Source organism: Scyliorhinus torazame, chromosome 6 (assembly GCF_047496885.1).
Source record: "Scyliorhinus torazame isolate Kashiwa2021f chromosome 6, sScyTor2.1, whole genome shotgun sequence".
Classification (NCBI taxonomy): domain Eukaryota; kingdom Metazoa; phylum Chordata; class Chondrichthyes; order Carcharhiniformes; family Scyliorhinidae; genus Scyliorhinus; species Scyliorhinus torazame.
Window position 1 is genome coordinate 212,346,922 of NC_092712.1, and position 24,301 is coordinate 212,371,222.

The following is a 24,301-nucleotide window of genomic DNA, read 5'->3' on the forward strand; positions in this document are numbered from 1 at the left end:
CAATGGTATTCCGTTCCTTGTATGGTCCATGACTGAGAGTTTACAAACTTACCTCCAACACTGCTCGATCTAGAATGAATAATGGCTGCCGCCCAAGTGTGCTGACTTGACTCCTCCTCTTCTTCCAGTCACAATAGCACAGCACAGAGATTAGGGATGCCAGACTTCACTCTGTGATGCAACACACTTAAGAAAATAGAAGACTGGCGAAAAGATACAAATGTACACGATTTAGAGTATTTTTGAGACTTGATACTACTTGTTTCCGAAGTAGGCAAATTATAGCAGTTAGGTGATTTGAGCATTTGGATGTTATGGGGAGTGGGGCTTTTGAAAGAATGGATGAGTTGGATTGGCTTGGAGGCTTGTAAGTGTGAAGCTCCAGAATGAGATGTTCTGATGTTCTTCTTGGTCACATTCATGAAGGACTTTATTGCCCAACTTTATTGAAACTGCTTGGTTTACTCATCTTTCTTGATTATAAAGAAATATTTGGAAACTTGCTTCAGGGACTAGATATAGTGCCTGTTGGGAGTTGTATAATAATCAAAATCCAATTGCTCTCCTTTTTTATGGGAAAAAGTCTGGCCCCCTTGAAGCTACTCTCCCAGAACTGTCACTTGGATACAGAGGAAAGTGTACTGTTTCTCCATGCCTGTACAGCGCAGTGGCGACAACCCGAGTGCAGTAAAGGCCAGATCTGAAAACAAAAACCTGCCATTACATTCTCGGAGGAATCCCCTTTGTTGACAGTGTGAGATTTTTCAGTAGCACATGGATAAGTGTTGAAAATGCTAATGTGATTCCCCCACTTCAGCTTGTGATTCTACTTTACACCATGAAATAATAACTGCTGCCAGCATAGCACATTTACAAGGCCCACAAGTCAGAGATCCAGGAAAACGGTTGTTGCCGGGTGAATGGAGTTTGTGAAGTTCTATGGTTACTAGTGCTGTAAATTGCAAACCTCGGTTTCAAGAATTGACGGCACTGCCTTAATGTAAAACAAAACTCAGTCTGGGAATTATTGTGATCTGTTTGAGATCAAATAGGGCAGCACGGTAGTATTGTGGATAGCACAATTGCTTCACAGCTCCAGGGTACCAGGTTTGATTCCAGCTTGGGTCACTGTCTGTGCGGAGTCTGCACATCCTCCCCGTGTGTGCGTGGGTTTCCTCCGGGTGCTCCGGTTTCCACCCACAGTCCAAAGATGTGCAGGTTAGGTGAATTGGCCATGATAAATTGCCCGTAGTGTCCAAATTTGCCCTTAGTGTTGGGTGGGGTTACTGGGTTATGGGGATAGGGTGGAGGTGTGGACCTTGGGTAGGGTGCTCTTTCTAAGAACCGGTGCAGACTCGATGGGCCGAATGGCCTCCTTCTGCACTGTAAATTCTACGACAGTAAACGGTTGAGCAATACTTAAGGTTGACTGCGTAATTTTTAATGTAGTCCATATTAGGGTGGGTAATTCCATGACAAATTTACTTGAGCATTTTTTGGTGTCACTAGCATGGTGGACAGAAGAAGATCAATGGTGTTGGTAAGAACAACATGGGGAGAGAATATAAAATAAAAGGTACAATGCTAAAGGGGGTGCAGGTGCAGAGGAACCTGGGTGCATATGTGCATAAGTCATTGGAGGTAGCAGGACAGGTTGAGAGACCAGTTAATAAAGGATACAATATCCTGGGCTTTATTAGTAGGGGCATGGAGTGCAAGTGCAAGGAGGTTATGTTGAGTTTGTATTAATCAGTATTTCGGCCTCAGCTGAATTATTGCATTCAGTTCTGGGCGCTGCACTTTCGGAAAGATGAGAAGGCATTAGAGAGAGAGAGTGCAGAAAAGATTCATGAGAATGGGACCAGTAATAAGGAACCTCAGTTATGAAGACAGATTGAAGAGTTGGACTATTTTCCTTTGAGAAAAGAAAGTTGAGAGGAAATTTCATAGAGATATTCAAAATCGTGAGGGGCCTGAGCAAAGTAGATGGGGCGAAGCCGTTCCCACTCGTGAAAGGATTGAGAACAAGCAGATGCAGATTTAAAGTAATTAGTTAAAAAAAATGCAGATGTGAAGAGAAATGTTTTTACGCAGCGGGTGGTTAGTGTTTGGAATGCGCTGCCTGAGAGTGTGATGGAGGCAGGTTCAATTGAAGCATTGAAAAGGGAACAAGACTTATCTGAAAAGGAAGATTGGGCAATGTCACGGGTAGAAGGCAGGGGAATGCACTAGGTGAGTTGCTCTTTTGGAGAGCTGGCACAGACACGATGGGCCAAATGGCTTCCTTCTGGATTGTAACAATGCTGTGATTCTGTGACTCCCAGAAGGTATTAGAAAAAGTTCTATAGAAAAGGTAGAAGTCACAGATTTGGAGGTAACCTGGTGACATGGGTTGCTAATTGGTTAGGAAATAGGATATAGAGATAGGAATGACGTTTGGGTCTCTGATTGGTGGCATTCTCGGATGTGCTGACCCTAGGTGTTAAGCTGAAGCTATCATAGATCCACTTGATGAAGTCCTCCTCCATCTGCCCTCCTTCCCCTCTCAACTGCTCATTTATATACCTTATTTTTTGGGCAAGTAGACACCTCTTCCCTGTCATTCATTTAATTACATAACCCATTCTTACTCATGGTGGACTGCTCCCAGCTTAGGCTCCAGCTGATGAGATTATTCCTTCAGTGATCTTTTGTATGGATGTCTTGTTACCTTCTCCCAGAGAGTTTTTCTTAGGATAGTGAAGCTGCTTCCCCAACCTCTCATTAGGCCCAGCTATGCCTACACAAAGGCTCGTTTTCTAAATTATATCCTTGGCCATATAATGAGCTCTTGTGAAAATACATATATAACATGATTAACATTGTGAGCTGACAGGCAGACTGCTGAAGAATTGCCCTTTGCTAGAGAAACCTACTAATTATGATTCTGGGAGACCACTATTTCTTGCAATTCCCCACCTTGAGAAGGGAATATCCTTACCGATATTTCACAATCAGCACTTGACTAATCAACCTATTTCTCAGTCATCGCCCTCCATCCCTAACTTTTTCCCACAAGGAGTCCATGTTAAAACATTCTACCATCCTTTAAGGCCTTTTATTCACCTTTAGCCTGTTTAATGCATCCTTGCCTTGGGTATGGGACCACTTTGCGTTTGTGGTGATCCTGACTGAATCCATGAATCCGAGCCTAAGACTTTCCACTTCCATATTCTAGTTGGAATTTCAGCATTACGTTGATGCCATTCGCAGCACATTGGTACGATGCACACATATCACGAGGTGGTTTGTTGGTATTAACTCTTTCCCAGCCACAAGAATGACAATGAACAGTCGTATTGCACCCATTCCCTGATATTCCTCGAACATTGCCTTAATTCTATTGGTTTTTCTGCATCATCATATAAGTTGACCGTAGACTAGATCCTCCTTTGTGATGGTGACCGCTGACTGGACGATTCTGATACAAGCATATCAGTTCTACCTCGAATCATCCTATAGTGATCTGTATTGAATAATCACGATCTATGATAATGGCGAAACCGGAATATGGTTGGCCATGGTGACACGGTGATCCGATAAAGACATCTGGTGTTTCTTTAATTTGTTCTGTCTGGACCCAAGGTGTGTGGAAATCCAAGGAAGGAGGGATATATGTGCTGGTCTGTTGTGCAGGAGTGCAGAGGCAGCAAAGTAATCTGTTTAGGAGTGTCTTCCAGGTCCCTATGGATCAGTTACCATGTCCAAAGGCTCAGCCAAGCTGGTGACATCAGTGAGCCCTCTGGTCAGAACAGCAGGTATAGGGGAGCATGTGGATTGTGCATTAACATTCTATTGACTGCTGTGGTGCAGGTTGAAGTGTTTGATAGCCCAGAATAGGTTTAACAATCATCTTTCGCAGGCAGAGTCTATGTCAGTACATTCCCTCATAGGATTCTGGGTAATAATGCACGCAATTAAGGATGCATACAAAATACTGGCTGGTAACACTCGTATCCCATGAGCGAATAAATTAAAAAATATTGTCTTACTGCTTCCGTTCATTCGTCAATCCAACCAGGTTGGCATCAGAGGCAATCACCTTAAAGTAGTTCATAAAGCAGTGCAATTATCTCCTCAAATCATGGAATGAATGTTCACTGCTAGCCCATCAGTCCGAGTAAAGAACGCAGGGCAGACTTTGAGATAAGTTAGGGTATACGCGGGATGGTCTCAACCTTATTTTGGTTTACGATGATGCCAGATGATCCACTCAGGACTTCTAGAAAGATGAGACAACGTTGGCTGGTTAGGTACACTGATGGACCTGCAGTCCAGCTCCCAAAAGCAGTTGCAATGATTCTTGTAAAAGGGCCAAATGCTGAACATGGTCTGTGTTGGCAAGGACAAAAATCAGTGATTTATCAGAGCAAGCAGGGGAATTGTAGAAAGCTCATTGGGAGCCCCTGTCATATGAAAGGTTATTGACGTGAAACATTGGCCCATATTTTCATGGAGTCATGAAAAGTCCATGAACCTTTCAAACTGGTAGCCAGGACCCAGATGTGGAAGGCCCACCCCCATTTCTGACATTCTATTTCAGCCAGTAGCAGGAAGGGAGTAGTTTCAGCCAGTAGCAGGAAGGGAGTAGTATGTGACGCTCACAGTAAACACAAACTCGGCAGGAACATTTCAGTCAGTGCGGAGTTCAAACAGACCTACTTTTTCTGTAGTAAGTGTGTGAGTCACATTTTTTAGACGAAATATAATTCTTTTGAAGGATAGATAAGATCTGTAGAACTGTCATGATGTGAAGTTACTAAAATCACAGCCCTATAAAAATTGAATTTATAAACAGGTGGCTTGTGTCATTGACATTTGAAAAACTCTGTTGTAACTGTTACAATAGCTTTCTGTTGACATTTCTCGAAGGACAGTTATTATGAATGCTTGGCTACTTTCCGCAAGCTATAATTATCTCAGCAGGGAGGCTCCTGAATTCAAAGTTTGATTGCCAGCTTGAAGAGGTTATTAAAGGATTAGTTGTCTTTAAATGGGGCTAGGCATAGAAGTGTGTTTGGTTTTATAAGGGATTACTTTTTGAAGGGGCTTTTGTGAATGGGAGTTTTTGTGATATAATGAAGACTGTAACAGATATTTAGACCTTTATTTTATTTCATCGCAACATGGATCCGGAGGTCTGCCCATGGTGGATACTGGGTGAGTTGGCATGGAGGTTGTAAAGGCTAAGGGTTTGGCATGAGATGGCATGGAGGCTATAAAGAGGCAATGGGGGAGGGTGGGGGATGGGTGGGCATTTAGTCAGCATGGTGGCACAGATGTGGCATGGGCAATGTGTTGTTGGTGATGGTGTGCAAGGGATGAGGACTAGAGAGCCTAACAACAAATGAAACAAGTCCCAGAAAACCAAGGCAGGCCTTTTAAATAGCTCACCTCTTCACTTGGCAGCCCCAGTGGCCTCCTCTGATCAGGATCCGGAAGTAAGCACAACTCTATCCCTCACACGCCGCCCTTTCCCACCCCACCAGTTCAAAGAGCCTGCCATTTGAGGAGTTTCTCTCAAAGCGGGTGCAGCATGCCATGAAATACCCCGATTCACACCGCTTGTCTTGGGAGCAAAAATCCAGGCTTTGTTTTTTTCTGCATGGAATTGTCAGATATGCTGAGTATTTAGATCCTTTCAGATTTTGCTAATAAAATATATTGGCCCAGTTAAATATTCATGTAAAAATAATGTAGTGCTTTGGGACTTCTGGTGACGGCGGGCGGGAGGCAGCCGCACAATGGAGGGCTCTGGTTTGGGAACGGCATTTTCGGGGCTTTAAACCCGGTCCCAGGGTCCACGGAGTTGGCAAAAGCAGGGAGAAGTCACAGAGGAGGCACAGTGAAGGCACAGTAAAGGAAAATGTCGAGGGTGAGCAAAACAACGGCTGTAAAAAAATAGCTGAAGGTCCGTCAGGGAGTTGAAAGGTCACCGCGGAGTCACCAAGGAAAATGGAGGCTGGAGCACCAGGGGAGGCCGCATTGCCCACGGCTGAAGAAATAACTAAGGTGGTGGCTGCAGAATTCGAAAGGCAGTTTACAAAATACATGGAGACAATGAGGAAGGAGATGAGGGAGGTTTTGAGTGTGCTGGTGGACGAGGCGATTTCTCCGGTGATGACGGAGGTGGCGAGCGCAGTGGCGGAGGTGCGGGAGCAAGGGGAGGCGCTGAAGGAAGTGGAGGAGACATTATTGCAGCACGCTGATCAGATTACCTCGATGGGGAAGGAGATGCGGAAGGTGATAGAGATTATCAAGGATCTGCGAGGAAAGATGGAAGACCTGGAAAACAGATCCAGGCGACAGAATTTGAGGATTGTGGGGCTGCCCGAAGGAGTTGAAGGACCGAGGCCGACTGAGTATTTTGCCACGATTCTGGCAAAACTATTGGGGGAGGGGGAGGATCCCTCCCGATATGAACTGGATCGGGCTCATCGGTCGTGGAGGCCTGTACCAAAGGCGTGTGAGCCGCCAAGGATAGTGACTCTGTGCTTCCGTAGGTACAGTGTGAAGGAGAAGGTCCTGTGCTGGGCCAAGCAGAAGCGGGTGGTGCAATGGGCTGGAGCTGGCATACGTGTATACCAGGACTTTACGGTGGAGCTGGCAAGGAGGTGGGCTGCCTTCAACTGGGTGAAGAGGGCACTGTACATTAGCACGGTGCAGTGCGGCATTGTATATCCAGCGAAGGGTGACTTACAAGCTCAAGGACTTTTATTTTGGAACGGCGGAAGCAGCAGAGGAGTTTGCAAAGGCAGAAGGACTGTGGCAGAACTGAGAAATTGAGAAATGGCCATGTGCCGATATAACCTCGTGACTGTATTTTCTTCTGTTTTGTTTCACTGCGTGCGGGTGCATGGGCTAAAGGAGCCAATGTTGTATATATTTGGACAAGAGAAGTGATGGGAGTTTCACTCGAAGTGAGGGCTCTTTGGGGTGTAGGTGGATATGCGGGGTTTGGGTGCAAGAAGGGGATTTCTGGGCTTTCCTGGGGCCGGGCGAGGGGGAAAGGGACCCGGGCGGGGGCCTCCTCGCTGGCCGGTTTAAGCCGGCCAGTGAACGGGAGTGAGGTGGGGGGAGGGGCTGCGGCCATCGGAGCCTGGCAGAACAGGGTCCGAGTGGTCTAGCCGGGGGGGAAAGTTGAGGGGAAGGAACCGAGGTTGGGGGGAGGAGTTTTACAAGAGACAGTGGACAGGAGGAGTTGGAGAGGGTGGGGGGGGGGAGGGTGTTTACAACTCTTGGGTATCATGTACGGTACTCTTTCAGAGGTTGGATGGCATTGAGTGTGGGAGGGGGGGCGGGGGGGGGGAGTGGAGTCTATAGGTTAATGGTAACCAAGGGCGGTCCCGGACTCCTTTTACTCCTTTGTTTTTTGTTTCCACCGTGGGAGGGTTTGTTTTATTGGATGCATATATTGACAGGTGGGCCGTTGTTTGGGGTGGCGGGAGGATGGAATCATTGTTATCATTAAGGGGATTGATTTTGTATTTGTTACCATTTACTGTCTGTGGGTGGGGTGTAAATTTTGAATATGAAAATGGAGAATAAAAACATTTTTTTTAATTTAAAAATAATTTTAAAAATAATGTTGTGCTTTCAAGGCATGAAGCATGTCAGAGCTCTAGTTTACCATATAGCCTTACCCATTTCTGTATAAAGAAATATGAATAACAAACACATCAGGGCAACAGGGAATTTAAATACAGATCCCTGTCCTCCAGCCCATCCCATATTTCATCCTTCGTCCCTAGGACAACGAGGAAAGTAAAACTATAAGATGCACTTAAAAATATATTGCTGACAATAACTCACCAGAGTTAAAGATACACTCCTTTGGCATGAATTATAAAACAAAATTGCAAATGAGCAAATTGTTCATCTGCAGACATGCTTCTTTTCATGATATGCAGACATGCAGAGAATGATATACAGACGGGCAGCTAATGAACACAGAGACCAGGACATGACAATGAGCAGGCAAGACACTCAGGGGTGGTGTCTCACTGGAAAAGGCACGAGGCACTCACACTCCGCCTGTTTCACTGCGTGGTTTCCCATGGCAGGTTGATGGAAAAAGTGAAGTCGTATAGGGTTCAGGGTGTACTAGCTAGATGGATAAAGAACTGGCTGGGCAACAGGAGACAGAGAGTAGTGGTGGAAGGGAGTGTCTCAAAATGGAGAAAGGTGACTAGTGGTGTTCCACAGGGATCCGTGCTCAGACCACTGTTGTTCGTGATATACATAAATGATCTGGTCGAAGGTATAGGTGGTCTGATTAGCAAGTTTGCAGATGATACTAAGATTGGTGGAGTTGCAGATAGCGAGGAGGACTGTCAGAGAATACAGCAAAATATAGATAGATTGGAGAGTTGGGCAGAAAAATGGCAGATGGAGTTCAATCCAGGCAAATGCGAGGTGATGCATTTTGGAAGATCTAATTCAAGAGCGGACTATATGGTCAATGGAAGAGTCCTGGGAAAAATTGATGTACAGAGAGATCTGGGAGTTCAGATCCATTGTACCCTGAAGGTGGCAACACAGGTCGATAGAGTGGTCAAGAAGGCATACAGCATGCTTGCCTTCATCGGACTGGGTATGGAGTACAAGAGTCGGCAGGTCATGTTACAGTTGTATAGGACTTTAGTTAGGCCACATTTGGAATACTGCAGTTCAGGTCGCCACATTACCAGAAGGATGTGGATGCTTTAGAGACGGTGCAGAGGAGGTTCACCAGGATGTTGCCTGGTATGGAGGGCGATTAGGATTGTTTTCGTTGGAAAGACGGAGGTTGAGGGGGGACCTGATTGAGGTCTACAAAGTTATGAGAGGTATGGACAGGATAGATAGCAACAAGCTTTTTCCAAGAGTGGGGGTGTCAATTACAAGGGGTCACAATTTCAAGGTGAGTGGGGGAAAGTTTAAGGGAGATATGCGTGGAAACTTTTTTACGCAGAGGATGGTGGGTGCCTGGAACACTTTGCCAATGGAGGTGGTAGAGGCGGGCACGATAGCATCATTTAAGATGCATCTAGACAGATATATGAACGGGCGTGGAACAGAGGGAAGTAGATCCTTGGAAAATAGAAGACAGGTTTAGATAAACGATCTGGATCGGCGCAGGCTGGGAGGGCCGAAGGGCCTGTTCCTGTGCTGTAATTTTCTTTCTTCTTTGTTCTTTCCACTGATGAACATCTGCAGAGTGAGTCATGGTGTATGTACAGTATCACACCTCCAGCACGTGGCTAAGAGCTAGTCTGGTTCAGTCAGACAGAGTAACCACACTCGGGTTAGCAGAGAGTCGAACTCATAGAGAACTGTGCTAACTGTGCTACTGGTTCAATAAATCAGATTGAACTAACTTCAAGGTCTGGAGTATCTTTTGGTTAAAGCTGCATCCAGTTGCAGCCTAAATTATCCCAGAGTACATAACACGACATGCTACCAGGAGACTGCTTAATCTAGGTGGTTTACCTCAGTCCGTTCCGTGATGACCAGCAAATGTATCCCGACACCATGGAGAAGATTCAGGCTCCTCACCAGCTCAGGACCTCCGGCAATCTCTGTGCCAACTGGCAGACATTCAAGCAAATGTTTCTGCTGTACATCGAAGCTTCAGACCTCGTGTGTGCGTCTGATGCAAGGAAGTTTGCGCTTCTCCTCTCAACAGCGGGTGATCAAGCCATCGCACTCTTCAACTCTTATCACTTCATCGAAGGCCAGGATAAGACAAAGCTTCAGTCCATCCTGGACAAGTTTGACAGTCACTGTGAAGTGGACACCAATTAAATCTTCGAGCTTTACATATTCAAACAGAATCTACAAGGTAAAGATGAATCTTTCAACTCCTTCTTAACTAACCTCCGCCTGCTAGCGTTGTCCTGCAACTTTGGTGATATTGCTGACTCCATGATCAGACACCAAATCGTTTTTGGAGTTTGCTCTGATCCTCTGAGAGAGCAGCTCCTGAAAATCAGGCATATGACCTTGCCATTCGCGATTGAACCATGCACAGTGCATGAGCATGCCAAAAATCACTATGCCCAGTAGAAATCGGCTGAAAATGAGAAACCTGCCTCCCACGAGGTAGAGAGTGTGCAGGCATTGATGAAAGCAGCCATTTCGCACGCTTTTCCCGGGGCCCCAAGCACGCGCGATGCGAACGAGATAACGAAGCGGCCGACACCCACACTGCGCATGTGCGACAACGCGCGGAGCATCAGGACGCCGACGTCATGACGTGCTTGAACTGCGGCAACGCCCACTTAAAGAAACACTGCCCTGCAAGTGGCAGGCGTGTTTAAACTGCGGGAAGTCTGGACACTATGCAGCCTTGTGCAGGTCTGCACCACCAGTCAGAGGCCAGCGCTCCCAATTCCGACGACAGCGCGTTCAAAGTGTGCAACAACACTGATCCTGGCAGCACAACGGATCCAGAGGAAGAATGCCTGGACTCCGCCTGCTGTGTGGGCATCATTAGTAAATGTGAATATGCCACATCCAACTCATCACAAATTCAATCCATCCTCGCTGTGGATTCTGCAGACGAATGGCGTGCGGTGATGCAGGTCAACCACTGCTCCATCCAGTTTAAGCTGGACACAAGGTCTTCTGCCAACCTCCTCTCACAGGCAGATTTCAAACGCATCAAGATGTCCCCCAAGGTCCTTCCAGCAGCCTGGAGGCTCCTGGACTACAACGGAAATGCCATCACGACACTGGGATCCTGCCATCTACTCATCTCCACCCGGAGCACCCATGCACGGTTACGTTTTGAAATTGTCAAGCCAGACAGGGCATCCCTACTTGCCGCGCATGCCTGCAAGCAGCTGAACCTCGTGCAGTGGGTTTACACAACGACATCCTCCAATGTGGATCTTCAGGCCGGCATTGACGACATCCTCGCTCAGTATCCGGATGTGTTCGACGGGATGGGCACGCTGCCATATCGATACAAGATTCTGCTACGACCTGATGCCCAGCCGCACCACGCCGTGTCCCGGTTCCGCTGAGGGAGCGCCTGAAGGCACAGCTCAAGGATCTTCAGCAACAGGGCATCATTTCCAAGGTAACCAAACTGACTGACTGGGTCAGCTCGATGGTATGTGTTAGAAAGCCTTCGGGAGACCTGTGAATCTGCATTGATCCCAAGGATCTCAATAAGAATATAATGCGTGTACACTACCCCATCCCGAAGCAGGAGGAACTCACCAGTGAGATGGCACACGCATGTTTTTTCACCAAGTTAGATGCGTCACATGAATTGTGGCAAATCCAGCTGGATGAGTCCAGCAGAAGGCTCTGCACCTTCAACACACCGTTTGGCAGATACTGCTATAATCGCATGCCGTTTGGCATTGTCTTGGCATCGGAGATCTTCCATCGCATCATGGAGCAGATAATGGAGGGCATTGAAGGGGTTCGTGTGTACGTGGACGACATGATCATATGGTCCACGACCCCTGAAGAGCATGTTTCCCGTCTCCAGCAGGTATTCCGCCATGTCCATGCCAATTGCCTGAAACTGAACAGGTCGAAATGTTGCTTTGGCATGTCGACACTCAAGTTCCTAGGTGACCAGATCTCTCAGCAGGGCGTGTGCCCGGTCACAGACAAGTTCAAGGCCATCGAAGCCATGAATGTCCCTGAAGACAAGAAGGCGGTGTTGCGCTTCCTGGGCGTGGTCAATTTTCTGAGCAAGTTCATCCCAAACCTGGCCTCACACACCACGGCTCTACGAAACCTGGTACAAAAGTCCACTGCCTTTGAGTGGAAGGCAGCACATCAGGCAGAGTGGTTGGAGCTGAAAGCCAAGCTCACCACTGCACCTGTCTTGGCATTTTTCGACCCAGACAGGGAGAGGAAGATTTCGACAGATGCGAGCCAGGATGGCATTGGTGCGGTGCTGCTTCAACGCGATGACACTTCATCCTGGGCACCGGTACCCTACGCATCGAGGGCCATGACACCCACCGAAACAAGGTATGTGCAAATAGAGAAAAAATGCCTGTGTCTTCTCACTGGCATTCTCAAGTTTCACAACTATGTCTACAGCCTGCCGACATTCACTGTTGAGACGGATCATAGGCCTCTGGTCCACATTATCCGCAAGGACCTGAACGACATGACGCCTCGGTTGCGGCGCAACCTCCTCAAACTCAGAAGGTACGACTTTGACTTAGTGTACACGCCTGGCAAGGGGCTCATCATCGCTGATGCATTGTCCCGCTCCATCACATTGCCTAGTGAACCGCTGGAAATCACCCGGCAGATTGAATCACAGGTGCAGCTGTGTGCTAGCACCCTCCCCGGCGTCTGATGAGAAGGTGGTTCGTATCCGCGAGGAGACAGCCAAAGACCCCCTCTTGCAGTGTGTCATGCACCATCTCGCCAATGACTGGCAGAAAGGGCAGTGCCCTCAATTTTACAATGTAAAGGAGGACCTGACGGTGATTGATGGTATCCCCCTCAAGCTGGACCGGATTGTCATTCCACTAAGTCTCCAGAGCTTGGTGCTCCGTCAAATCCATGAGGGACACCTGGGCGTCGAGAAGTGCAGACGCAGAGCCAGGCAGGCTGTCTACTGGCCCGGTATTAGCCAGGACATCTCGAACATAGTCCTCAACTGTGCGACCTGTCAACGCTTCCAGCCAGCGCAGAGCAAGGAGACGCTCCAGCAGCATGAAATCGAGACCTCCCCATGGTCCAAGGTTGGCATCGACCTCTTTCGTGCGAATGATCGTGACTACGTGTTGATTATTGACTATTTCTCCAATTACCCTGAAGTCGTGAAGCTCTCCGATCTCACATCTCGGACTGTCATCAAGGCCTGTAAGGAGACGTTCTCCAGACATGGTATCCCACTCACTGTCATGAGTGACAATGGCCCGTGCTTCAACAGCCACGAGTGGCCTATGTTTGCCAAGTCATACCATTTCAAACATGTCACTTCCAGCCCAAACTATCCGCAGTCCAATGGGAAGGTTGAAAAAGGGGTGAACATTGTGAAACAACTCATCTGTAAGGCCGCTTATTCTGCTTCTGACATCTACCTCGCGCTGTTTGCGTACAGGGCGACCCCACTGTCCACTGGCATGTCGCTGGCTCAACTCCTGATGAACAGGGACCTGCGGACGACACTTCCAGCCATACACTTGCCCAACCTGGATCACCTCCCGGTGCTGCAGAAGGCGCAGCAGCTCCGAAACCAGCAAAAGCAGGGCTATGATGCTCATGCCACCGATTTGCCCGTGTTATCCCCGGCAGACACTGTCAGGATCAAGATACCAGATGGTGGCTGGTCTGCTCCAGCTATCGTTCTTCGACAGGCTGCGCCCCGCTCGTATGTTGTACGTATGGCTGATGGTTCTGTTGTGCGACAAAACAAACGGGCACTGCGCAAAGTTGCCTGCCCGCAACAGCTTTCTTCTCCGTTTCCGTCCATTGTTTTGCCACCTCCTGATACCTCGAACTACAAGGCCACCAGTCAGGCTTCCATCCCGCCTGTCAAGGCGCCGTCGTCCCCACCACCACCTCTCCGGCGGTCAACAAGGATCAGATGCAAGCCCCAGAGACTGGACTTATGAACATTTGTTTTGTTTGCTATGTTCTGTTTTCCCACATTAGACAGCTGTCTTCACATGTAAATATGTTCACATATGCCACCGCTTATAAATATGTTTATATGCCACCACATGCAAGTACGTTCCCATGTACCAACAAAACATTTTTTAAAAAGAGATGATGTCATGATATGCAGACATGCAGATAATGATATACAGACAGGCAGCAAATGAACACAGAGAACAGGACATGACCAATGAGCAGGCAGGACACTCGGGTGGTATCTCACTATAAAAGGCACGAGGCACTCACACTCTGCCTCCTTCCACTGATCATCTACAGAGTGAGTCAGGGTGTATGTACAGTATCACACCTCCAGCACGTGGCTAAGAGCTAGTCTGGTTCAGTCAGACAGAGTAACCACACTTAGGTTAGCAGAGAGTCAAACTCATAGAGAACTGTGTCACTTGTGCTACTGGTTCAATAAATCAGATTGAACTAACTTCAAGGTCTGGAGTATCATTTGGTTAAAGCTGCATCCAGTTGCAGCCTGTGTTATCCCAGAGTACATAACACAACACTTCTCTGCAGGAAATATAGGTGTCTTGACTTTAATTTGACTCGATGCACATGAGTTTGTATCCCTACCTGTTTTTCTGCCCTATCATCCACCTTGTTTTTAAAATACTTTATTTACTTTGGAGATGATATAATTGCAGTTGAAATCTAAATTTAAAAAAAAACTTCTACTTGATTTCTGCATCCAGATCACTGAAACGTTTCTCTATATTTGAATATTAATTATTCACGAATCGACTCGGTGACAGTTGTCATTTAATTGTGACACAGAACAGAAATTGTATCTTTTCCGTTCATTGATCTTAAAAGGCTATGTAATTGAAATAATGGACAGGATTTACAGGATTCATTCAGACCTGATACTAATCCTGTTGAGTATTATTTATCCAAGTTAAAAGCTGATTCACTCCTACCTAAGTATTAAGTCTCTTAAAGAAGCATTCTTTCTCCAGTCATTATTAGGCAAAATAAATCTCTTTTAAAGAAAACACTTTTTTTCCCCTCAAGGCTATTGTTTCATTTTTAACTGTCCTGTACATAACCTACAAATAATGGTCTTTTGCAATGAGAATGGACAAAAAGAGACTAATTACGGGATGCACATAGCATGTATGATGCTGGAGGTAAATGCAGTGTAATTGGAGAAAAACATAGTGAGATTGATTCTGAAATTAAGAGAAAGTGACTCCGGAATTAAAGCCTCGAGTTTCCTGGATCATGCTTCATGCAGAATTTAGGCCTAAATTTCCACAGACTTCAGCACCAGTCTTGCCGATGGAAATTCAAGTTGAGATTTTCTGCAGCACTCATTTGCTTAAGCCAAAAACTGACACAAAGCAACACCACCATTGGGGTAATAGTGGGGAGGGCTTTTGTCTTTTGTCAAGGCACATTACGTAGGATGCATTAGTGATAAACATAAAAATGTACTTGCTTAAATTGAAAGCACAGTTTTTATTTATGCCCTAGTTAATCTCTGTGGCATAGCTCAGGGACATAATGACAAGAGGTGAAGTTACCAATTAAGTTGAGGGAGAAATTAATTATTCATTTTATGGAGGAAGTACTAGATTTCATAAATGTACTATGTGGATTTTGTTAAATTTAATTAGCAATAGTTAGAAAATTAATAATGAAATTGAGTAAATCAAATTTAGTAAATTATTAATGAATAGTAATTGGAACCTTAGGTGACCACCCTCCCATTTGCAATTTTCTCGATTACCTGTGAACATTTTCACAAGAGACCAGTGAGAGTCAAGGCTCGGAACATTTATTTAAACAAAGAAAAGCGTCTCCATATTATGCTCTGCAGCATCAGATTATCTTGTCTGTGCTCCACTCTGAAGGTGTTAAATCAAATGCGAATAAGAGGTGAGGGCAACTGAATTTGCACCTTTATCTTACTGTAATGCATGCATGAAAATGTTCTCACTTTCACGCAACTGTCAGAAAATTTGCAGTACAAGCATTTTTTTTGCTATTCATATTTAATGTGTTATTCATTGAACTCCCTTTGTTACTGGCAGCTTAAAAGTCAGTCACAGTACAACTTTCTAGAATAATTTCTGTTTGTTTTTTCCCAAATTGCTGGATACAAATGTCCAATGTTTAATTCATCCCTACCGACTGGTATAGCATCTAACTTTGGGATTCCTGAATAATCAACAGTTTCCATGATCTTCATTGGGTGTTTGGTGGGGGGGGGAATCTCATTACTGTACAATTAGGTTTCCACCAAATAGATAGCTAGCATAAGTGTAGTGAGTGTAAAGGTGAGTGGGTAGATGGGAAAATAGATGGATACAAAAAGTGGATAGACGGGTACAAAGATAGATGAATACGCGGGTAGAAAATGTCGATGCATGCTCCCCTTGATATTTAAGTATACATACAAAGCTTTCCATACAGCCTAGAGTATTGAAAGAGCTTTCCGTCCATTAAATGCAGGCATATTTGCTGTCATAGAATATCTGCAAAATCTCTCTCTGAATTTCTTAGGTCATGTAGAATAAAGTGAATTTGAGTGATACAAAAGACTGCCCCGTGTACCTTTTGAAGAAACGTTCACAAGTTTAAAAACTGCTTTTCATGATAATCCTGAAAAGTCATTGCAGCTCTTAGAAAGGTTAACTTTTATCTCGTACCGCCAATGCTAGTGATGCTTATCTAATCACTGCAATTATCTAGGGGCAAGATTATGCCAACAGCCTGCTGGAAAATTTCTGGAGCAATTATGTATGTTTTTCTCTTGGCCTCTTCCAATGTTGTAGGAAAACCTAAATCCAAAACATATTTATAAATAATCCTTGGGGGCATTCGTGAGTGTCTTGCTGTTATCTATTATCTATGTTCAAACATACAGTTGTGACAGGAAGTATGTGCTACGTTAGGTTAAAGAACAGTTTTCAGATTCAGGTCACAACTAAGATGTTAATGAAAAAAGTGAATAATTGCGATGAAAAACCATTGCAGGTATCTTTCAGTGTTGGAAAGGTGCCAGGTAGAAAAGGTGGCCATGTAATAATTGTGGTTAAGTCAATATGGGACACCTTGAAACACTCACAAACAAATCTCTGTTCTCCATGAAGAAGAAAAGTGAATTAAGCTTCAGTTTGTGTTCATCTGGACAGTATTCATAATAATGATACAAACAGAAACTGTAGACAGTCTGCCCATCTGTGCTCGTCTTGTTGCCAACACGGATCTTTATTTCAATGGAAATCTTTCAAAATCAAGACAGACCTCCCTTGTCTTGGTGAGCAGTCCAGATTAATCATTGCTGCCAACAGTCAGCCTCCTTATTTATCCACTGAGAGCTCCAATTGAAAAACTGTGCATGCAGAGACAGTCACGCATATGCTTTCTATATGTCTTGGTGACAGTGTCCACAGGGAATTTATGTACAGTTTCCTTCTTTATGCCCCAGGTCCTCAACATAGATATATATATATATATCTTCACACATGCATGCACACAGTTACTACAGCGGAAGAGCCTTAAAAAAAATAATTAAAGTCACTGGCCTTCCAGTGCAAAAATACAACCCACTGCTCCTTTCCTGCTTTAGAGAGAGCTGACGGAGGAGATCTTGCTGGAGATGAGCATCTTGTGCCGTATGCCATCAGACTTTTTCCTGCACCCTTCAGCTGGAATATACTTTGCACTATAACCCTGGCAACGTCGGCCTTTTGGCTAAGATCAAGCCTAAGATTTATTTTTTCATTTTTCCAATTAAGGTGCAATTTAGCCTGGCCAATCCACCTACCCTGCACAACTTTGGGTTGTACACTGGGAGAATGTACAAACTCCACACGGACAGTGACCCAGGGCCGGGATCGAACCCAGGTCCTCAGCGCCGTGAAGTAGCAGTGTCAGCTTGGATCTTCTATGTCTCCCTTGTGGGGACCATTAATTGGAATGAATTTGAATTGGTTTACTCTGCACATTGTCTTTGTAGCTTTGAGAAAGGAATAAAAAATATTTTTGAATGCTTTGCGCTATAAACCTACTGGGAGTGTGGGCTGATAACAGTGTGGTGAGGACTATGGAGCACCTGGGACCTTAGTGAATGGTGTGACCAATAGTCTCTCTCAAGCTGTGAAATTTAAAGATTGAGAAAGAAACAGGAATGATGGGGAAAGACGGTGAAATCAAATCAGGTACTGGTAAATGAATAATCAGAGGCAAAGAAAGATTAGATTAAGAGAGAAAGAAAAGAGAAACAAGGAAAAATGTTTTTAAAATGCAAATTTTTAAAATAAGAAAATTTTACTTTGTGATGCAAAGAAACAAAATTATTTAAATTTTTACCTTTCTGGATGGGTGAGATTGATTGGCATTGCATTAACAATTATCACAAACTTAAAAGGGTACTTGTGCTATTCTGCGTTTGTGTGAAACAGCATGTGAATGACAGACGTTGCTAATGACATGTAAATCAACCATTAGGTTCTGGAGATTTGTAACTCACAGCATATCTCTTAATTCCCTGAATTTGTTGCCTGATTTGTGCATTAATAACAATGTGTAAAATCAACTCGCCATTATTTCTCCAGCAAGATTTGGCCTATTAAAAATGAAATAACTCTCATTAGTACAGTTAGTCTAAAGTTAATGTCACACAACAGAAGTACCATGCTGAATAAATTTAGTAGAAATGTGTGGCAAGAAGAGTACTTTGTACAGCCTACTCATTTGAAGGATTGCTAACCTGTCTGTTCATTAGCTGCATGGATCAGAGGGGAGCGGGGGCTTGGCACTATTAAAGTTAGCCTGCATCTCTTTAAAGGAAGGTGCATTGATGAATCAGGTGTTGGCTGTCATGCAAGAACTGAATCCGGCCTGGACAAAAAGGATGGCACAATATGAGAGAAAGTGAGCGCCAGGATTTTTGGCCTCACTGAAGAAGGTGAAAAGTAGGAGCTATTTCCTTTTCCTCCTCCTGTTCCTTCTCTTAATGGTAATACTCCTTTTCCTCATCTTCTTGAATAGCTGCTTGCCCTACAGCTGGCCACAAGTTGCCTCTCCCTCGGATTGGAAGACGAGTATAGCAGACCACCCACTACTGGCACCCATTCTGCTGGATTACTGAAAGGCTCTTCCAATTAAAACTATGTTTATTTAAACGTCGCCCCCGCTGAGCTGTCATTTGTCCACCAGTCTAAAAATTGAGGCTGGGTGTGAATAAGCCTTTCAGTGGCCACTAATTGGCCACTTAAAAGGGTCTCATTTGGGGAAAGGGTGCCCGCCTGTGGTGAGCCACGTATGGCTGTTGTATATATTATTGTATTTACTCACTGTTACTGTTGGTGTGTTGATGATGTTGGCTCCGCCCCTCTGAGAGGGTATATAACCCATCGATGCGGGACAGCCTCTCAGTGCGGGAGGAGCGACTGGTGGGCACATTTTAGCTGATTAAAACCACAGTTCTACCGTTTCGACTGGATTGATTGGTATCACCGCCCCAGCGTAAAATCGCTACCAGGTTCAGTGGGCAAGAACCTGGAGGGAATCCCATCTCATCCATGTAATTTTTTTACTCCTCCCCCTGCCTCAGAACCTGCCACTGGCCGTGGGATTTTGGCAACAGTGTGGCCTTAGACTTTCCAGAGGAACCTCCAACATGATCTTTGTTGACAGAGAAATCTAAGAAAAATGATGAGAACAACACCAGGAACTCTGCATTAACTCCCCTGCTCTTCTTCAAACTAATGCCATCGGATTTTTTATATCCACCCGTCGACCGGAGAATCCTGCCCACAGTCAATGGACTTCACCTGTGACGTTCTTGTAGTAGGTGGAGCAGACAGATCCAGCCCTTAGAATATTGTGATGTAGTGGGGAACTTATCTCACCGGCCAGACCGGCTCCTCAGAGATTGGGGCAGCATTTTGAAAGGGAGCCCCGATCTCTAAGTGAGGTTGAGGATCCCCAACATCCCCCACCCATGGACAATGTGACCCCCCGCAGACATGAAAACGCCCCAGAGGGGTAACCTCTACCCTCATCACGAAAAGTGAGCCATCCATCCTTGTGGGCAATGGGGCAAATGAAGATACCCCACTATGAGGTCATTGAGGGCCGCCCACACCTAGGGCCTCTCTTTCGGGTCCCCACCCCTTTTATCAGCCCACTTCACCCCTCTCCAACCGTCATAAGCTTATACCCCCCTTTCACCCCACCCCACCCCTCCCGTGTCACGGACATGGCCTCCCTCACCCCTTGCTGCTGCCAACCTGACACCCTGGAACTTCCAACCAACACCCATGGTACCCAACCGTCAGGGGCAGTGCCCGGGAACTCCCCTGCCCTATTCCCGACATAGCCCCCCAGAGTGGACATCACGTTTGGTCTCTGCTTGTGGAGACCCGTACTAATCGGCACCTGGGGGTAAGGCCTCACTGGTGACTCCCGAGGTTCGGGAGATTGCGGCCTCAAACCGGCTGTGCATATTTAGATGTGCCTAGTGGCTCATTTTACATATGAATCATGCTCAGCGAGGGTGTGATCCACATCGCGCTGGGCACCACGGGTCGGGTGAATTGCACGTGGCTTGGGTCCGGCATGAAGCTCGTTTTGGGTCTACCTCGTGATGTACCCGGCGCAACGGGATCAGCACCGGGTGCAACGCGATGGGAAAACCATTCCATTGGTTGATGATTTGCCATTCATCTCTTTAAAACAATTAATGACCGAGAAGAATTTAATCCAATTGCCACAAAATAAAGTAAATGCTTATAAGCCATAACCATATCATTTATGTACAGAATATAAATAACATATTTACCCTGAGTATTTCTGATCCTCTCATGTGTTAGTTCTGATTAGTCATAGGGATCAAAATGCTCCTGTATGTTATGTCTGGGTAGATTGTATTTTTACATACTGTTCAATATTGATCTTTCTGTTTGTGACAGAATGTAAACATAGAATTTTACTGGACTGCTAGAATTTTTTTTTGTTTTCATTTTTTTTATTCTCCTCCTTTTTCACATTTTCTCCCAAATTTACACCCAACAATAAACAATGAGCAGTAACGAATATAATGTCATCCCCATATCAACAACAACAATCCCATCCTCCCCCCAAACCGCAGCCCGCATGTTAACATAAACAAATAACAAAAAGGAATTAGGAATCACCCATAGACACCATTAACACATACAGTCCCCCTACGCCAACCCCCCCCCCACAATGTTCGATGTAATCCAATTCTCGACAGTGCATAATGAATAACGTCCATGAATTGGAGAACCCCTCCATCCTTCCCCTCAGTTCAAATTTGACCTTCTCAAGAGTCAAGAATTCCAGCAGGTCCCCCCGCCGCGCCAAGGCACAGGGTGGAGAGGTTGAATCCATCCCAACAGGATCTGCCTTCAGGCGATCAACAAGGCGAAGGCTACAACATCTGCTTCTGCGCCCGTTTCCAATCCTGGCTGGTCCGACACCCCGAATATGGCCTCCCGAGGGCCCGGGTCCAGTTTCACGTGCACTGTAGAGATTACCCTAAAAACCTCCTTCCAGTAATCCTCCAGTTTTGGACAGGACCAAAACATATGAACGTGGTTTGTGGGCACCCCCAACCGCAATGTTCACACACATCTTCTACCCCCCAAAGAGCTGGCTCATCCTCGCCCTTGTAAGATGTGCTCTATACGCGGATTGCTAGAATTAACATAATGCCGTACCCTATCTACTAGAAAATGGTTCCATCCTACAGGTCAGAAAGTAGAATTATGTATCAGAATATTTTGTGAGCTGTTGCTATTAGCTGAGATGGTTTGTAGACAAATGACTTGACTCTTTTTGTAAAGGGCTAAAAAAGCATAGCTGGCATTTTAATTTTATTAATTCTAAATCTTCCGATTGTGGGGTTGCAGTGAAGATCTCGGAGAGGCCTCACAGAACTGGTGATTTTTTCTTTCCACGGCATAATTAGAATTTCGGGTGAAATTGCCTTGCCAAGTGTTTCAATGGGCCAAATATTGTTGTTCAAATAATGGCAGGGCTGTTGGCCAGTCTGTATGAATAAATGGTACAATAAAGTCAGACAATGACAGACGTGGCTTTAAAAATACATATCCCAAAATTGCTATTTGAGCTGTGCCACTTCACTGTCACCCTCAAGGAAATGTCATTTCACTCTCCACATCACTATTGAATGTACACTAGATACAAAACTGAATTCGCTACAGAAAGTTAAGTCCCATCATTACAAGTGTAAGTACCCGACTAATGAGATGATAATTGATTATCATTGTCAATCAATTCAACCTTTCTGGCATTGAGAATTAGCAGTTATAAGTGTGGAGTCTCGATCCTTTATGTCTTTATGAAATATATGAAACATGGACATGATTACAAACCCCCCCCCCCTCTCCGGGCACAGCCGATTTTCCAGCAGTGGATCTTCCCGTCCTGCCAAACTCACTAGTCATTTGCATTGCTCGTCGGTCGCGCTGCCAGCGAACCTGGCGCAGAGGGTTGTGGCGCAGAGGGTTGTGATGCAGAGGGTTGTGGTGCAGAGGGTCGTGGCGCAGAGGGTTGTGGTGCAGAGGGTGTGGCGCAGAGGGTTGTGATGCAGAGGGTTGTGGTGCAGAGGGTCGTGGCGCAGAGGGTTGTGGTGCAGAGGGTGAGGCGCAGAGGGTTGTGATGCAGAGGGTTGTGATGCAGAGGGTTGTGATGCAGAGGGTTGTGGTGCAGAGGGTCGTGGCGCAGATGGTTGTGGTGCAGAGGGTGAGGCGCAGAGGGTTGTGATGCAGAGGGTTGTGGCGCAGAGGGTTGTGATGCAGAGGGTTGTGGTGCAGAGGGTCGTGGCGCAGAGGGTTGTGGTGCAGAGGGTGAGGCGCAGAGGGTTGTGATGCAAAGGGTTGTGGCGCAGAGGGTTGTGGTGCAGAGGGTAAGGCGCAGAGGGTTGTGATGCAGAGGGTTGTGATGCAGAGGGTGAGGCGCAGAGGGTTGTGATGCAGAGGGTTGTGATGCAGAGGGTTGTGATGCAGAGGGTTGTGATGCAGAGGGTTGTGATGCAGAGGGTTGTGATGCAGAGGGTTGTGATGCAGAGGGTTGTGATGCAGAGGGTTGTGGTGCAGAGGGTCGTGGCGCAGAGGGTTGTGGTGCAGAGGGTGAGGCGCAGAGGGTTGTGGTGCAGAGGGTTGAGGCGCAGAGGGTTGAGGCGCAGAGGGTTGTGATGCAGAGGGTTGTGATGCAGAGGGTTGTGATGCAGAGGGTTGTGATGCAGAGGGTTGTGATGCAGAGGGTTGTGATGCAGAGGGTTGTGGTGCAGAGGGTCGTGGCGCAGAGGGTTGTGGTGCAGAGGGTGAGGCGCAGAGGGTTGTGATGCAGAGGGTTGTGATGCAGAGGGTTGTGGCGCAGAGGGTTGTGGCGCAGAGGGTTGTGGCGCAGAGGGTTGTGGCGCAGAGGGTTGTGGCGCAGAGGGTTGTGGCGCAGAGGGTTGTAGCGCAGAGGGTTGTGGCGCAGAGGGTTGTGGTGCAGAGGGTGAGGCGCAGAGGGTTGTGATGCAGAGGGTTGTGATGCAGAGGGTTGTGGTGCAGAGGGTCGTGGCGCAGAGGGTTGTGGTGCAGAGGGTGAGGCGCAGAGGGTTGTGATGCAGAGGGTTGTGGCGCAGAGGGTTGTGGCGCAGATGGTTGTGGCGCAGAGGGTTGTTGCGCAGAGGGTTGTGGCGCAGAGGGTTGTGGCGCAGAGGGTTGTGGTGCAGAGGGTTGTGGCGCAGAGGGTTGTGGCGCAGAGGGTTGTGGTGCAGAGGGTTGTGGCGCAGAGGGTTGTGGCGCAGAGGGTTGTGATGCAGAGGGTTGTGGCGCAGAGGGTTGTGGTGCAGAGGGTTGTCGTGCAGAGGGTGTGATGCAGAGGGTGTGATGCAGAGGGTTGTGGCGCAGAGGGTTGTGGTGCAGAGGGTTGTGGTGCAGAGGGTGTGATGCAGAGGGTGTGACGCAGATGGTTGTGGCGCAGAGGGTTGTGATGCAGAGGGTTGTGATGCAGAAGGTTGTGATGCAGAGGGTTGTGGCGCAGAGGGTGTGATGCCGAGGGTTGTGATGCAGAGGGTTGTGATGCAGAGGGTGTGATGCAGAGGGTTGTGGCGCAGAGGGTGTGATGCAGAGGGTGTGACGCAGAGGGTTGTGGTGCAGAGGGTGTGATTCAGAGGGTGTGATGCAGAGGTGTGATGCAGAGGGTTGTGACGCAAAGGGTTGTGACGCAAAGGGTTGTGACGCAAAGGGTTGTGACGCAGAGGGTTGTGGCGCAGAGGGTTGTGAGGCAGAGGGTTGTGATGCAGAGGGTTGTGGTGCAGAGGGTGTGACGCAGAGGGTTGTGGGGCAGAGGGTTGAGGCGCAGAGGGTTGTGGCGCAGAGGGTTGTGATGCAGAGGGTTGTGATGCAGAGGGTTGTGATGCAGAGGGTTGTGGCGCAGAGGGTTGTGGCGCAGAGGGTTGTGACGCAGAGGGTTGTGACGCAGAGGGTTGTGACGCAGAGGGTTGTGACGCAGAGGGTTGTGGCGCAGAGGGTTGTGACGCAGAGGGTTGTGGCGCAGAGGGTTGTGATGCAGAGGGTTGTGATGCAGAGGGTTGTGATGCAGAGGGTTGTGGTGCAGAGGGTGAGACGCAGAGGGT

General features: G+C 46.8%; 1 protein-coding gene across 6 annotated transcripts in view; it reads left to right on the forward strand.

Annotated features, from left to right (window-relative positions):
- Positions 1 to 24,301, forward strand: part of LOC140425249 (RNA-binding motif, single-stranded-interacting protein 3) — a 2,012,293-nt gene that overhangs the window by 1,950,621 nt on the left and 37,371 nt on the right. The gene's annotated exons all lie outside the window — the stretch shown is intronic.